The sequence below is a fragment of the Microtus pennsylvanicus genome, chromosome 4 (genome assembly GCF_037038515.1).
Source record: "Microtus pennsylvanicus isolate mMicPen1 chromosome 4, mMicPen1.hap1, whole genome shotgun sequence".
Taxonomy (NCBI): domain Eukaryota; kingdom Metazoa; phylum Chordata; class Mammalia; order Rodentia; family Cricetidae; genus Microtus; species Microtus pennsylvanicus.
Window position 1 is genome coordinate 88,339,821 of NC_134582.1, and position 14,594 is coordinate 88,354,414.

Consider the following 14,594-nt stretch of genomic DNA (forward strand, 5'->3'; position numbering starts at 1 on the left):
AGTCCAAAAAGGAAAAGAAGGAAAATGTTGCCTTGAAATCTTCCTTCTTCATGTCATCAGCGTCGTGTCCCCTGGCCTCAGAACCTCAGCGTCCCCACACCCCTCTTCTGTGCCTCAGAATGAACGCCAGACTGACTGGCTCACGTTCTGTTTGCACTTTGACACCAGCTTTCATTTTGACTTGATGACCCTGCTCCAAGAACTCTCTGAGATAAATGCAGATAGCTTAGGTTACTGCCTGACAAGCACAAGGCCTGTGACCCCAGCTGGTATAGCTTTCCAGGCAAGCTCTCACATAATCCGACAAACCCACACACCGCCAGTGATCTTCCAGGGCCCCTGAGCCCAGCTGTGGGTGTCGAGAAATCAGCATGCTTCTTACCACATAGGATGAAAAGGTAGCCGTAGCAGAAGCCGGGCTAACTGCATAGGTGAGAGCTGTTCACGGATCAGACGGAACCCTCTGAGAATACAAGCTTGTCACGAAGGGGGCCGTGATGGAAGAGGAAACTGCAGCTGTGGTCATTCGTTATTTTCTGGTATGGATGGTGCAGCGGGGAAGTGGGGGTGGGGTGGGCAGAAGAGAGCTGGTAGAGCCACAGAAGAAGCAGAATGGCACCAACAGGGCCAAATTCTTGTAGACGCGATGCCCGTGTCTTCCCCTGATGAGGACTCCAAACAGGGGCATCGGGTTCCTGGCAGAGACCCAGCCAACTCAGTACTCCATAGACTCTGTGAAACAGAAGGCTGTTCTTAGGCAGACCCTATGAGCTGAATAACTGATGTCTTTCTAGAAAACTCCTAGCGAGGCCACGTGCAGACATCCAGGCTAATGACCCAGAGGATGCCAAACTAAACTTCATTTTCTGTTTCAAAGATTTTTGTCCCCCCACTTGGGGGCCATGTGAAAGTCTTGGCACTTCACCCGGGAGTTCTTTCAAGCAGTAATAACAACTGTGTGCTTTGGGGTGTCAGAGTCCTATAGAATGTGCAAATGAGTCCCAAGGTAGACCAAGGAGCCAGGCACGGAACATATCTGCTGGCTTCCTTCTCCCAAACCACCAGGGCACTGTGATTCCTTCCCCCATCCCCCACCAGACATACACCATGCTTGCCAAGGAAGCGCTGCCCTGGTCGTTGCCAGCAGGGGCCCACACATCGCTCCCTAAGCAACTAAGGATGACCTCGCACGCGCAAAGACCAGTTCCATGTATTGACAGGAATGGAGGTCAGACCTCTGTGGTTTGTGTGTGGTTAAATAAAAATTACAGCCTACTCATGAAAGGCACAAATGAAATTGTAGGATTTGTTTTTTGGACTCTTAACTGTTTAATTGGCCCAATTACATCTATCCTGAACCTTGAGCCATTACCCGTCAAGTCACAGAGGGACCACAGGCTATGTGGTTCCTGCCTCTGCCAGAACATGACATCACTCACACCTCTCTAAGAAGATCCCGCAGGTCTGTCCCAGCTCCATTCCCTCACAAAGTCGCTTACCCAACATCAAACTCAGGACTCAGCTCACCAAAATGGCTACGGACATGAAGAATCACTGTAAAAACTGCACGCTTACAGTGAACATTTGGCTTTACCCTAAAAGCAAATGTCAATTAATTTGTCACTTGTCCCGGGGCCACCAAATCCTGACCACCACCCCCACCAAGCACTCACAGCTAAGAAGAAGAGAGAAATGGAATAGCACTTCCCTGTGACCGTCATCATCAGATCAGTTTTTGTCAAACCCTAACAAGAAACAATGGAAAGTGAAGCCAGGGGAGCAGGGTGGTGGCATGTGCCTGAAATCTCAGCACTTGAGCGGCCGAGGTAGGAGGACTGTGAGTTTGAGGTCAGCCGGGTCTACATAATGAAATCCTGTCTCCAAAGTCTATAAATTGGGGCAGTGGTTAAGATGCTTCCTGCTCTCCCAGAAGAGCTGAGTCCGTGCTTCAGGACCCATGTCAGATGGCTCACAACTGCCTGTAACTACAGCTCCAGGGGATCCAATGACCTCTTTTTGCCTCAATGGGCACAGATATACGCATGACATACACAAATTTTAAAAATAAAAATAGCAAACCCCACTGATTTGTAAATAAACTAACAAATTAAAGCAGGGAGATTATGATGGACAGGAAGTCGTGACCGTATGTCTGATGGCAAGGACCTTTCGCAAAGGAGTCCGGCAGACCCACAACTTAGTGCGATAGCCATTGCCACCTGGCGTAAAATTACTCTTACTCTTACAAGGGCATCCGTCCAATAGCCATTTGTTTAATCTTGGACTGGTGTCACTCTTGCTATTGATCCTGTCTTCAAGAATTATTGATCTGAGCATCGTCTGACATTCTCTTCATTTGCTTATAAAAGCTCTCCCCTTGCATCCACCTCCACGGTCACATGGTTGCCAGGGCACATGCATCCCCACTACAAGGCTCTGCTACTTCCGGCTGAGTTAACGAAGAGTCTTTGGAGATTATTCCTCTATGTTATGTAGGTGGCATCCACCAATTCCTTGGCTAATCATAAAGACTTCCAGAGCCTAGCTGCAACCCAAGAGACTACTAGTTTATTCTACCTCTCGGATGAATTAAAAAATGAAGTCAGAACAAGCATCAAGAAAAACTAAGAGCGTGTATCTTAAGTGTCCCCAAAAGGGGATGCCAGTGAGAACTAAACTCGCCTGCTCTCTAAACCCTAATAAAGACTCCAAAATATGAAACCCCCAGTGTCACTGAATTGATGTGGAGACACTTGAGTACAAGATGGTTGAGCTGACGTCATGGGAAGCAAGAAGCTCTCCCGGTCTGCTTGCCTAGCCAGGCAACTGTCCTCATGGGCCATCACCAAGAGATGCAGGGATCTCACTGAAGTGAAATGTGAATCGGAGTAGCTCTGCAGGTATGTCAGAGAATGGAACACGGCACCCAGAGCAATGACTAAGAGTCCTCATGCTGGCCTTGAGACTTTGTCCCCACCCAGCTCTTGGCAGCTGTCCTCAGGCAGGAAATTGGACCATAACAGGGAAGAGATGTGAACCAATGCCCAACATTTGAGATGGGCCCAAGTGGAGAGCGCACTTAGTTGTGAACACAGAAAGGTGGACAGAGGCGAAAAGAAGACTCCATATGTCCCCCACCTTTTGTGCTAGGGATTGAGCAGGACTCTGGAAAAGCGCATTGCAGAATCATATCAGCATTTGAAAGGAGTCACCTTGGTGGCCAAAGAGGCTCCACAGGATTGAGGAGGCCTGCCTGGGGAGGTTTAGTTGAGCTTTCAGACATGGGATGAATTCCCGGAGGCCAGCATACACGAGGAAGACGAGCAAGTGAAAGATGAGAAAGGATCCACAGGAAAAGCTAAAGCCAGAGCGTGCAGCCGAACAGTCTCTCACTGACTTCTTCCACTTCAGACTCCGGGCGCCCGAGTCACCCTGTGACTTTGCTGTTAATAGACCCAGAAAGACCTAAATGACTGACCACAGAGGCACAGCCTAAGTGGGGCAGAGAGTCGACTATGATATTTTCAACCCTTGGCCCATCTCTCACCAGGAAATGTCATTTCGCTTTGAATCAGATGGGGTTTCCAGGAACTACTCTGGTGTGCAGGGGAGCTGCGGAATAGAGGTCAATTTTACAATTAGAAAACAGCTAGCTCTTTGGAAAGAACAAGAAGCCATCAGACATATCCTCAAAGAACAGCTCGAATTAAAATGATGCCTGCGCTCCTGTCACCGGGGACCACATGGGTGCTTGATATGTATATGGGAGGTGCTTTGGGGAGTTGAGCTCAACTGTGCAACAACTCTAGACAAGTAGGAGAGAAAAAGAGGAGTCTTCTACCAACCCATCAACACAGAAGGCTGGACATCAATGAACCAGAGCGTCTATGATGGCCCTCAGTGGATTCTCTTGTGACATGGACAGTTCTTAGATTGTCTATAGTATGGACAATAGACCCATGGGGATAAGACCCATGGGGGTGAATCACTGGGGTACTCAAAAACAAGTAAGGGTTTGAATCCCAAATATCACCCAATGGCTCAAATATCAGAGATGTGGTCACCAGGCTGTGATGCTATTGAAGTCATGGAATATAAAGAGTAGGGACCTGGCAGAAGGAGGTCATTGCCAGGAGATGCCTAAGGGAAATATCCAGAGTCCCATCTCTTCCCGTCTGTTTCCCACTACCAGGAGATGAGCGCATTGTTCAACCAGGATCTCATGCCTTGCTACACAGTCCAAAAGCAACACCTGCCCACAGACTGAAACCTCTGAAACTGTGAGCTACAATAACCCTTTCCTCTTTGAAAGTTATCTCAGGTATTTTTGTCCCCTGGGTGGAAAGCTAACAGTTAGGTACCATGAAAGTGAGTTTGACTTTCTGGGGTATTTCTCGCTTCCTCTCTCACAGTGTGGCCTCTCTCATGTGGGTTCCTGACATGCGGTGCAATCCACTATAAGTCCTCCCTGGAACCTGAGGCTGTGGCTGGGTTCTTGGACCTCAGGACTTTGAGCTAATGTAACCTCCTTTTTTTACAAAGAGCCCAGTCGGTCAAACATACTTTGCTTCAGCAGCCTGAATGAACAAAGCATTCGGAAGGACTGTAGTCATAATAGACTAGTGAGCAGATATGGATATTGTCCAGGATTTTAGAGACTATGAACCAGAAGAACAGCTGAACAGGTCCTTTCTGTTCAGTGACTGGAAACAAATACTAGCTGGTGTCTTTAGACCATCCGAACAGCCCTGTGCTCAACTCATGCAATGCCCGGAAGGGGCACAGATTGAGAGGTTATCTGCCTGGGAGGCAAAGCTTAGGAAGGCCCATAAGCTCAGTCACGGTGACCAATGGTACCCTTCCAGAACATCCCAAACAGCAAAACACATAAACAAAACACAAAGAAGGGAACATTGTGCTGCCTACTGTATAATGCTGGTCGTTTTTTAATTTATAGTTTTAGTATTTTATCCACCATGAATTTTTGGCATTCATTTTTATTTTTTTAAAAATATGACAGTACAGCTGGTGAGATGGCTCAGTGGGCAATAGCAGTTGTGGCCAAACCAGATGACCCGAGTACATCCCAGGACCCATATGACGGAAGAAGAAAGAGAGTCAATCCACAGCTGTCTTCTGACACATATCTTACCTCACACACCCGTACACATAGAAACACACAGAGAAGTAAATTTAATTAAAAACACAGCATTAAAACGTCTTTCCCTCAAGTAGTGACTCTTTGGAATTTGGACAGATTCGCAGATATTCACTGGAAACTTGAAGTGCCCCACCCCATCCTAATACACACATGCACTCACAAGTACCCAAAAATGGCAGGGAAAAATTAAAAGCTACTCTGCTACCCTGGAGACCAAAGCACGCTTCTTGTCCATTTGCAGAGGTTATCAGGGGGCATCCGTGAAATAACTTCCCTCATTTATCTTCTCAAGGGTCACGCCGTTCACCTTTAAACACACACCTGAGATGGGCATTTGTAACAGGGCTGTGCGCTCCGGTCGTGCTTACATATAGACAGGAGAAAAATCAATTCCAATCCCTGGAGGACAGAATTACTGGTGCAGAAAGTCACTAAATGTGAGTGCGTGCTCAATGGCCTCGGAACAAGATTCTTGTCCGCATTGCTTCGCTGCATTTCCAGAGAACGGAGGGGGAGGTATAGAGACAAGCTCCCACTAGGGAAGAGAAAGATGTGGACAATCACACTAAACAGCACAGGGACCAAGGACGTGCGCGTGTACTGTGGAGCCACGGACTTGCGTTCGCACCTAGCACCCTGGAGAAATCGGCCAAGACTGGCTCCAACCAGCTGAAAATATTACTAGTGTAATTCTCTCAAGGTCATTTGTTAGAGCAGGTTAGGACTCCCCAAGGGCTTGCTGCAAGGATCATTTTTACCAAAGAGACATAACTCAGGCAGTCTCATAGGAAGCCTCTGGGCCTGGCAGCCATTTTGCTCATGTCCTTCCTTGCCAAGGGCATTCAGTTCAGGCCGTCTGCCATCTACAGCGGGTACGTGCTGAGCCTGGGGCTCCCGCTTGTAGTTACTGCAGCCCCACCTCCCCTCTGGACATAGGTGGACTCACGCCATTCCTCTTGCCTTGGGGATTGTTGTCAATATTTGACTGGAAACCACATGAACTGGAACAAGAAATAAGGCATGGAGGACAGCCTGGTTTGTTCTACAGAAGACATGTGAGTTCCCTCCTCCTAAGAGGGTCTTGAAGGAAATGTCAGGATCCAGGAGTCACAGGGAGCTGCAGACCTGAGTCTGGATCCTGGCTCTGCATTTTGGCTATGGACCGCGTCACACTCTTTAACCTCTCTGCGGTCCAGTTACGCAAACTTTACAATGAGGAAAGGTTACCAGATACAGAGAACCTGGCACAAAGCCTGCCCTGCTCCAGTGTTGTTCACATCATGCCTCCCCAAGCAAAGACCTGCCCATAGTAGGGCCTTTTCTCTCATAGTCTCTTCGTGGAATCATTTTGGGCTGCTTTGGCTTCCGGTCATCACACCGGAGGCTTCTCCTGCTCTTCTCTGTAGTATGCCTGCGGAAGGTGAAAGGTTTCCGTGCCCAATGTTAAGTCTCCACCAATGCAACAAACCAAACCAAATTAAGAATTAAAAGCTCAGGTTCAATGAGTAAAAAGCTCCCAGATGGTCTTCTGGCCCCCTACAGAGGAGCCAGACAGAAGGAACCTGGAAAACCCCAAGGCCTTTCCCTAGGGGGCGATTTAAATACCACGTAGGCTGTAGGCGTGGTCTTGAGCATCTCCAGGGAGGAGCCACTTTTTCAGTAGGCTTTCTGAGGGATGGGGTTTGGAGAGAGAGGAGGGGGAGGACGGACTGAGGTGGAACTTCCATCTGAAAGTTGGCTTAGGGCACTAGAGACAACAGGATTCCCATAAGATAACAAAGAGGACCTTAAGAGAAACATACATGGATCTACACAGGAAGGAGAAAAAGACGAGATCTCCTGAGTAAATTGGGAGCATGGGGGTCGTGGGAGAGGGTAAAACGGGAAAGGGGGAGAAAGAGAGGGGAGTAGACAAAAATGTATGCTTAATAAAGAACAATTAAAAAGAAAGAATAAAAAAGCCGGATAATAATAGCATTGTATCCTACCAGCATGGGAAGCTGACCAATGAGATTCTCTCCTTCTCCTCCATCCTCCCGACCACAACTAGCCCCAGGGATGGCCTTGAAGCCAGTCATACCTGATCAGTCAACTGCAACCCTAAACCACACAAAGGAAATGAGTGCCCAAAGTTGAAGGAAGCTCAGCCCAGCTGGTCCCATGACTTCTCAAGAAAGGTGGCAGGAGCCTGAGGGAGTGTACACATGGCTCCGCGCTGAGGTCATCTGGAGTGCTAGTGTGCCTGAGCAAAAACACGGTGGTATTTTGTATCTTGGTGGTGGTGGTGGTGGTCAGTTGACTGATATTTGGTTTTGGTTTGAGCAAAGCCCAGGACTCACTTGCTGGCACTAGGAAAGAAGCGTAGGGAATGTAAGAGATGGCTACCGATCTCTGCAGCATTTTGCCAACCTAAATAATAATCGAGTAACATTCTTCAAAGAATAATGATATTGATTTGGAACAAGATAAACACTGCTGTGAGAAGATAGAAGCCAGAGTAAACCATAGATTTTTTTTAAATTGAGACGAAAGGAAAAGTTTAAAGACAGGAGACACATTGAAATAAGTTGCTTGAATAGAAAGTTCAATGGCTGTGTGGACCACAAGCAGGAGCTGACGTCTGTTGGCACTGTCCTACCTGGGCATGTGTTCTGCCAAAAGCATCTTGTCTGAATTATAGTCTTAATGAGCATTAAAGACAAGCTTTGCTGCCCAGCTCTGTGCGTATGTGTGTGCTGTGGGACCCACAGGACATTTGTAGCATGAGGGGAATTTCCTAAGTGCCTCAAGAGCATCCTGGACTTTCGTGGCCTCTAACAGGAAAGCAAGAGTCCCTCCCACATCAGCATTTGCTGGCTCTTTGTATGGCTTTGTCTGACTGCACCTGACGAGAATAATAGCATCTTGCTCTTCCGCCTTTCACACTTCCTAGGAGACGTCATTGAGAGACTGAATCTGAAATTGGTTCCTTCCTGGAATTAAGAGTCTGGGAGCATAGGCTTCTGAGTCCAGCTATTCAGCAGACTGAGGCAGGAGGTTTAAGCAGGCCCGTCTGGCCTACAAAATGAGTTAAAGGCCAGCCTGAGCCTTTACTGAGATCCCGTCTCAAAACAAAATGTATAAAGAGGGCCGCGGATGTAGCTCAGTGGTAGAGTGCTTACCTAGCATGTGTGAGGCCCTGAAAACAAACAAAAACCCTCCTGAAGATTCTAGACCAGTGATTCTCAATCTTCTTTATGCCACGACCCATTAATAAAATGTCTCATGTTGTGGTGATGCCCCCAACCATAAAATTATTTTGTTTCTAATTCATAAATGTAATTTTGCTACCATTATGAATCTTAATGTAAATAATCTGATATGCAGGATATCTGATAGGTACCCCTGTGAAAGGATCATTCCACCCCCAAAGGGGTCATGACCCACAAGTTGAGAAGGGCTAATCTAGAAGATGAGAAAGAAAAGTCCTTCTGCCTATGAAACCTGCACGAGCAGAGCAGCTTCCTGGAGCAACAAGAGCCTGGCTGGGCACCACCATGGATTTTAGCTCATTGTTGAGGAACAAGGTATTTCTGAAAACAGGGCTGGGGTAGCAGAAAGTGGTTCCATTCTCAGAATTCTCCAGAAATTAATTTATTACTGGGAATGTCCTTTGGCAAGACCCTCAGACTCAGGAGCGACCAGAGCAGTGGTGATCATCTTTGGGTGACCCATGCAGAGACTGGGGAGTAACACGAGGCAACTCTTCCGAAGCAGAGATGAAAAGGACATGCAGGGGCAGCCAGGAGCGGGAAAGACCCCACTAAGCATTAGGCAGATGTTTGGCATCCAGCTTTAATTGAGGGTGAGAGACAGTGTTGTGTAAAGGGTGTTTTTAACCAAGGTGGCTGCCCAAACTCTCTGGCTATGGAGAGCCTAGAGAGAGAAAGCCACTCTGGAGACTGGGTAGTATCTGGCCAGGGTCAGAAAAGTTGGCCAGGTGGTTCATAAAGATTGTTTAAATTTGGGTAAACCAGAGTTGATGGGTTTAACTAGGATTTGGTGACCATGTCTGAAGGTGAGATCATTGAGTTGTTCTTCCCCTGGTTCGGTTTAGGTCTAGGATGGGCATATATATATATATATATCAGAGGCAGAGAACTTACTTGGTGTGTGTGAAACCTCCCCATTCAGTTGTAGACACACAAATAAACAAAACTGACCTCTGCTGGTTAGGAACATGAGCTGCCTAGTCCAGTGCCTGGAGCAACGTTAGCTTCCTTCCTGTGTGCCAATTGGCTCACTGCCTGCCAAGGGCTCCTCTGGCAATGTGGGCTGCCGTTTGCTGCTCCGCACAGTGGATTCCTCTGTTTCTCTATAATGTGCCCACCCTTACACTACTTTAGAAAGGAAAGGTAGAGAAAGATTTTACTCCATTGCCCACTGCCGGCCAGACACTAGGGAGCTGGGACTCTCAGTCCCAGCAGCTCTGGGGACTCTGGGAGGAAAGGAAGGAAGTTTTTAGGAGTGGGGAGTCACTGAAACCACATGGAGAAGGAAACAGCTTCTCTGTAGTCCGTTGTGCAACAGCAGATCCGTTCTGAAACCTCTTCCATTGGGCCACCTCCATGCATCCCTCTGCTGCCACTCGAGTGCTTGACCTATGGCCAGCATCTCCCAGGCTCCAAGTGAAGGGGCCACATGCAGAAGAAAATGAGGTTGATAATTTAAATTGCTTTTTATACCAGACTTTTACTTAAAATTCAGGAGCTGGTCCTAACACCAATCAAACAAAGAAGTAAATCGAGACACCAAGAGGAATGGCTATCTGTTTAATATGATTGAACTGGTGAATGATGGAGCCCAGATTCTAGTTCACGTCTGTCTGACTCCAGTGCAATTTCTTTTTCAGACAGTAATGCATCCTGCCCATGTTGTATTGATTTATGTGTTACCCCTGCTGGGATTGCTTGTGCTTCTAAAAGCAGGAGTCTGAAGAGAGGATGATGGAAGATGAATACAACAGATGACTTCCTGTCCTGACTGTCTTCATCTTCACCCACGACAGAATAATGACATTCCCAGAGTTGGGGTCTTCCTTGCAACAGATTGCTTTTCCCCTTTGCTACCCTTGATTCAGCAGCAATGGCTTCTGGGTACATATTTTGAATTTTTTAAACAAAGTCAACTTTAGGGATGAAGAAATGGACTGTATTGAAGGCATTTACACAACTGCAAGTCAACATACCAAAATAAGATTAACAAAACAAAACACACACACATACACACACACACACACACACACACACACACACACACACAAACAAGAGCTGAAGAGATTTCTCAGTGAGTAAGAATACTTGCTGCTCTTTCAGAGAATGTTAGTTCTATTCCTAAAATCCATTTCTGATGGCTCACAATCTCCTGTAATTCCAGCTCCAGGGAATCTAATACCTTCTGACATCTTCATAGACATCTAAGTACACAGACACACAGACATACAAGATGCGGGATTCCTCCCTATATACTGTGACTATGTTTTATTACCATTGGCTAATAGAGAAACTGCTTTGGCCTATGTCAGGACAGAATATAGAAAGGCAGAAACTCCAAGCGGAGATAGAGGAGGAAAGAAGGCAAGGTTAGGGAGTTGCCATGTAGCTACTGAAGGAGAAAGACGCCAGAACCTTAACTGTAAACCACAGCCTCATAGTGATACACAGGCTAATAAAAATGGGTTAATTTAAGATATAAGAGCTATCTAGGAATATGCCTGAGCTGATGGCCAAACAGTATTGTAATAAATATAGTTTTGTGTGATTATTCAGGTCTGGGTGGCCGTGAAATGAAAGCATAGTCTCCATTTACACATGCGCACACATAAATAAAATTAAATCTTAAAAAAGAAGGTTAAAACATCTGTGCAAGAACCAATACCTGCTATGCCAGAGGACCACTGTACTGTCTCAGACACCATTTTGCATTATTACACTCTAGCACATTCCACCCGCCTGTCCTCCTCATCAGCTGAAGCATCATGATTGAAACAAACATCCATTTAACAACACATTTCAGCCTGGTCCCCTTAGGAAACCTTTCCCTGGTTATCAGATAGTTTTCACATGCTTGATGTTTTAATCACCCTAGATCTGAAAGCCTCCTTATTTAAGCCTCTCCTTTCTGGAGCTGCCACAACAATGTACCACATGCTAGCATGCTTTTAACAACCACAACAACAAAAGACCATCCGGGATCTAGAGCCAGAAGTCTGATACAAGGTGTGGCAGAGCCATGCTCCCTCTGGGGGCACCTGGGTAAGACCACCTCTAGGCCTTGCTTCTGCTTCTGGTGCTGCCAGCAATCCTTGGCATTCCTTGGCTTTGTGGATGTATCACTGCCAATGCTACCTCTGACTTCACCAGGCCTTCTTTTTTACTTGCGTGTCTATCTGAGCCTGTATCCAAATTCCCCTCTTCTTATATGGACAGCAACCTAAGCCCCAGCATCCCATGGTAACTACATTTGTGAAGACTTTACTTCCAGAGTAGGTTGTATTCCTAGGCACCAGAGCTTAAGACTTCAATAGATCTTTTTGGAGAGCATAGTTAGATGCAACAACATATAAGACTGAATACCAGTGTTCCATATGGCAGTTATGACCATATCTACAAGCAATCAAAGCAGCTGTTGTACGGCTGTTTCCTCTGAATTTGAACAGTATTTCCTGGGATTGGGGTGGAGGGTTTATAAGACACAGGAAACAAATTGACAGGAAGTTCATGGAAGTTACAAAATGCAAAAGCCCCTCCCCTAAATTATAACAACAGGAAACTATTTCTGGGAGAGAGGACTCTCCAGTGAAGCTGACTGCAAATCGTGAGTCCTTACCCACAATGTAATGGGTTTCTCTGTAATGGAGGTGCCTGCCGGTCAGCCACACTACTGTCAGTAACCAAAATAAACTCATTAGGGGGACAAGCCAGATTTGCATGGTGTCGTGTCGTTAGTCTGTGGTGTGAGCCTATCAAGGGTGAACAGATAGCTTGTCTCTTCTTCCTAGGACATGCCACATGACAGTTACTGTGTTTGCTATCATGTCACTACTAAAAGCAGTTTGTAGTGACTGTCGCCTTGGTTGGTGGTGATGAGACTCTGGAAAACCATGACAGCATCCTTCAAGCCCTGGTGTGGGTGGCTCCCTTACTGATGTATAAGCTGACTCCTGTTGGGAAATCACCAGCCCATTTCCTTGACCCAGCGGGGGACTGTCCCCCTGACCACGATCTTGGGCTCACAGGGAAATGGTCCTACTTCTTCTGAGTCCACAATCCACAGGCATGTAACATGGCCTGTTTCCAGCCTCGCTCCATGCCCACACTTCTCCTCCCATCACCCCCTGCCAGTTAGAAATAGGGATACACAGGCATCTCGCAGGGCTGCCGGGTGATTTAATTAATGTTTGTAAAGCACTCCGAGGTCCTCAGATAAAAACTGCTGCGTAAGTGCAAAATTATTATTAGTTCTCAGCCTCCTGTCCCTTGACTTCTGACATGAGCCTTTGTTGTTCCTGAATGGGAGACGCTGACAGGCTGTCCAGCTGGCTTTGGGGGAGACTTGGGCAAGCACATACACATTTACAGATGGCTTTTCCCCCTTTGAAAGAAAGCATTCCAACTCTGTGGGGCGTCGCAAAGCTCTCGAGTGTGTGAATTTCTCCCTCTTGCCTCTGGTAAGTACTATAATCTGCGAGTCGATTGTAAACAGGCTACTTTGGCAAAGCATTAGGGGGAAAATGGTCAATTGGAAGAAGTAGTCCCTCTTACAAAGAAGCAAAAACAATATCCCTTTCACATGCAGAATCTAAATGAGCCAGCGAGTGAGGTCCAGTTCCTCTGCCCAGAGAGATGCTATATGTGTATACACATTGAGAGGAGAAAAGAATGGAAGACTTGCTTTGGTACCCGACTTCCACCTTCTTCCTTCGGGCGAACTTCTCAGGAACCATGGAAACAGATCTACCCAGCCTAGATGTTGTTTTCCTGGTAGTCCCACATGACCTAGCTGTGTTCTGCCTGAAGTCTCATGGGGAGAAAGACATAAAGAAGAGGCAAGGAGAAGAGAGGTGTACAAGCGAAATGTGTGGACAGTGATGGACAGAGGGGCTACGTGTGATGTATGACATTCTGAGCAGTGAGCGATGCTGGATGCCATGCGGCTGCGCTGTGTTTTCCTTTCCCCATCACACATTCATACTCATTCCCCAGCACAACCCATCACACAGCCCAGAAGGTGTCACTGGGTTTATCATCATACTTAGTTGGTGTGTTCACTCTGATTGAGCTACTTTTAAAAAATAAAGAGGAATTGCACAACACGGAATCAGCTGGGCAGAAATGAAAAGGCAGAGAACCAAAAAGGAATCTGGTATTAGTTATATGATTGAAAACACACACACACACACATAAGCCAAAAGAACTCAGATGATACATGCTGTCTTCTAGAAGACAGCTGGTCAGGCATAATAAATAACATGTTATATAAGGAGAATGGACACTAGGCATATTTTTCTAGGACAGAAAAATTGAAGTGGGAGTAATGAGGGCTAAAGCCAGCTTGAAGCATATCATCAATGACAGGCTTAGTAGCGTGAAGAACTGCTGGGAAACATGGCATGTTCTGTGCCCTCAGATGATTCAGCAATGTACAGGTAAAAATGGAAAGAATGACCACTTTCCCAGTCTATTTTGTCCTAAAAGGGAAGGGAGACTTTAATTTAAAAACACACAGAGATAGACAGATACAACACACACACACACAGTGTCAACACCTAGGTCTCATGCCAACACTGAAAACCTAGGCCAGAGATGTGGCTCAGTGGATAAAGGCACTTGTCACCAAGCCTTACAACATGAGTTCAAACCCCATTTGGTGGGAGGAAAGAACTAGCTCCTGCAACTGACCTCTGACATCTGATTTCCACATGTACATGCAAGCATACATATACAATGAATAAATAATCTTTTTAAAAGGTCCCCATCTTTCCTATCCTTTCTACTGGCGCTGTGCTGCTCTGAGCTTGCAGCCTGCCGGGGGGTTTTGATACCACACATCTCCTCCAGCTCCTTTGTTTACTCCTCACCTTGTTTTCCTGGCTATTATCCCCAAATGATCCGATAATGTGGCCCCACAATCTCGATCCATCAGTGTTGTGCAGTAGCTCTGACACCCGAGATAATGTGCTTGCCATTCACTTCTGCTTTTAACTTGCTCCATCTGGGATTGCCTGCATAAGTCTCCACCTCCATACCTCTTCCTGCCCTCTCCTTTTGTCTTTACCTCTGTGTGTCTGTATGTCTGTCTGTCTGTCTCTCTCTCTCTCTTTCTCACATACACACACACACACACATTTTTTAACACTAAATATTAGGCATGAAACACTGGAGCCAACCTGCTA